This window comes from Clinocottus analis, unplaced genomic scaffold (genome assembly GCF_023055335.1).
Source record: "Clinocottus analis isolate CAN_PGR_092001 unplaced genomic scaffold, fCliAna1.0.p SCAF_10, whole genome shotgun sequence".
NCBI classification, from domain to species: Eukaryota; Metazoa; Chordata; class Actinopteri; order Perciformes; family Cottidae; genus Clinocottus; species Clinocottus analis.
The window spans coordinates 7,560,003-7,563,620 of NW_027175821.1; positions in this window are offsets into that span (position 1 = coordinate 7,560,003).

Here is a 3,618-nt window from a genome sequence, read left to right on the forward strand (position 1 = left end):
TCTCCCAACTCTGCTGCAACGTAACGGAGGACAGCGATATTCACTCCGGTTAGCCACGCCCACGCGCGGTGACGCGCCTCTGCTGTGATCCAGGTCAGAGCCTCCTATCTTCAGACAGGTATAAACGGTCAGGCGAGGTTTTTACTGTACTTTTACTGTATTGTAGGCTGCATGGGTTATACATTCGGACTATTTTCCTGAAAGTTTAAATGTAGTATATATACTGTAATAAATGCATAAGTCCATTGATTCCATTTGAATCATTTGTGGAGTGTTTTCCAATAATTTATTTATTCACACATTCCTTAAATAAGCCTTGCATATATAGGGAGATGACATCAAGCAAACCTGTGGTGTCAACCTCCATGTATACTTTTTTTATTTGACAATGTGCTCCCAATTGTTTCTTTCACTTAATAAACAGTGAACTAAGAACAAAATGATCACACTGCCCAAAATCTTATAATGCGAGAGTCTCATTAAAACCAAGCCGCTGACGTCGAACTGGGTTTGCATTTCATTTTGATGTGTTTATATTTGGCAACACATTTAGAAATCAGTGCAGTTTGTTATCCCATCTGAATGAAGGATGGGATAACAGTGACATCTAGTGAATACTCTAAAGGAGATTGTTTTTGTCTTCCAGAGCAGTAACGATGGATTCTGATCAGATATTTAACGAGCTTGTTGATATTATACATTAGTTGTTATTATTTGAGTTAAAGCCACCGCTCCACTGACAATGTGCTGCTTCACTGGATGTTTGACCGTCACTGGGCAGAATTATGCATGTGCAGAGTTTGATGCCAAAGGGCTGTTGTTTTCACACTCATCTGCTGAAGGGAAGAAGTTTATCTGTTTTAAATCAGAGTTAAACACGTGTCTGTAGGAGCATGATACGTGTCATTACAAGTGGTTTGGAGGCAAATTGTGTTACATTAGGCCCTTTTCACAGCTGCCATATGACATGTCATAACAGGGTAAACGCAGGTGTGACCCACTCTGTGTTGTCTGCCACACCAATTCCAGTGAGCCGTGAAGGCACCATACCAATATCCGAACAGGGGCATCATTGATGATGGTGACTGTGGCTCAGTGGTGAGCGGGATTGTCTTTCAATCAGAGGATTGGTGGTTCGATCCCCGTTGCCGCTAGCCCATGTCAATGTGTCCTTGAGCAAGACACTTAACCCTAAATTGCTCCCGTAGCTGCACCTCCGGTGTGTGAATGGTTGATGACACTGATGTGATACCTTGCATGGTGGCTCCTCCCATCAGGGTGTGAGTGATGTCATGTAGCGTTAAAGCGAGTTTGAGTGGTCAGAAGACTAGAAAAGCGCTATACAGGTCCATTTATCCATTACTCCTGTGTTGGAGCAGGCATATTCAAGTGTGATTTTTTCTCGAGAAAAATCAATCCGAAGTGTAATTCTAATATTTTTATATATTTTGTATTGTTTTTCACGGGGTTACCACTGAGAACATCTTTAACAAGTACTTATTTAACAGAAATTACTTTTAGCTGAAATAACTTTTGGTCAAACAGTTGAAACGCAATGGCGTACTGGCCATCGCTGGCTTTTGGAAATAACTTATGACATGTCCTAAAGTCAAAGTGCAAACACACCAATAAAGGTCATTGAGGAGTCAGAGAGGCCTGAACAAGCGGTTTGCCATATCTGCTCCAGTACCTCTCCCCCTTTTTCTCTCTTTAGGCATGTGTAGTCCACCACACAGTCCTTTCCGTGACTAATTGGGCAATTTTGCCCATCTCCAAGCATTCTGGCACTGATTTCCCTGAAGACCTTGCAGTCTCCAGCTGGCTTGCAGCACTTACAGCCTTGTCGTCAACAATCTGGCTCGGACCACTCTGGTTATGTGGGCCACTGCAGGATCTGGAGGTGATATGGTGGTGGTGTTTGCCAATGAGTACAGTCATTGACACAGTCTCATGCTCCATTTCACAGTTCCTTTCCCTCGAATGTGCACGCAAAATAAGCTTTGTAATGCCAGCATCCTGCACAGTTCAAAACAAAAGAGCCAAAATATAATCAGATTTAAAACCGTAACTAAATTATTGTCAACTATTAACTCATGCCAGCGATTGAAGATGATTAAATTACTGAAATATTTTTTGGAGGAATCATCAACCTCTCACACGGCGACCTTTAAAATCCCAGCACATCAGCGTGTGACCCTGGGTTTATGCTGTCAGTTTCATCATTATAATCGCATCCAGACAATAGCTCATTGATCTTAAAAAAATAGACAAAATGACTACATCAAATAAATTAGTTTGACCTTCTGCAGCGGCTGGATTAACTTTGTACATTTGTCAATTTTCATCACAGAGATGGCCTTCAAAGGCTGGTAGGTGTGTGTATGTGTGTGCTTGATGCTCCACTGATCCAGAATAGCCGGAGAAGAGGCTTGGGAGAGAGATAGTGGTTCGGCATACTCAGGCAGGAAATGGGAAAATGAACCGGCTGCTGTTGCTAAATCGCATGTATTCAGAGAAAGACAACCAGACACACTCATGCTGAATTCTTGGATAAGCGCAGTGCAAATAAAGAGTTACTTTGGGAGGATTTCATGGGTATGTCTGCATATTGATCTCTGCGGTTCCTGCTGACAACTGCGCCAGTTAGTGATTTATGAGATATTCTGTGGGATCAACAAAAAATGAACAGGCGGTTGCATATATCAGGTGTTTGCGGTGCCGGTCTGATCCCATCTGCACAGCCTCATTTCCCTCAGTGTGAGGCATCATACATCTTTCAAAACGGGTGACACGGAGGCGAAACGAGACATGACTGCAACACATCTCAGCGCGGTGTAGGTGTGTTGGAGGAGTCAAATCCCCCGCGAGCCTCGGCGTAGAGGAAAAAAGATGAAGTGTTTATTTAATCATGAGGCTGAGTCAGAGTAGACAGAAGTCACACTGACAGATGAACAACACACGTTGAAATTAAAGTGGACATTCAACCTGGAAGGCCGCCTCGTCTCGGCAGACCCCCACACACACTCGTATTGCCGCTGCAAACATTTTAATAAAATCTACTCCACCGACTTTTCTTAGCCAGGCCCTTTCCACACCCAAACTATTTAATAAATCAGTTTGTTTCCTCCTCCTCCAAGGCCACTCCCAAACCAATCTTATCCTCCCAATAAAACACAACATATAGACGACTTTGACAAATGTGGTTCCACATTTATCACCATCTCTCTTACTGACCTTTTTCTTCACTATTACCAGTCCTGGAATTAGTCTTTGTAGTCATTTGAAGAGAGAACATTACTGACACTGACCACCACACAAAACCCAATCAGATTGCAATCAGGGATTTGACATTTTGTCCTTTTAAATAAATGTGTGGTTTGGTCCTGTTTTCATCAATGATGTTTTGCATTTTCCAATGATTATTTTTTACTGAAGACATTTTCTCATTTCACATTAGGGAAAAGTGTAAATGGTTAAATCAATTAATGATAATCAAGTAACGACTGCTCTTACTGTCACCAATCAATTATTTTTCTAATTAAACAAGACAAAAGCAAACATTGCCCAACGTCCCACACGTGACCGAGACGTCAACAACCAGACAGAAGCAGAGCTATG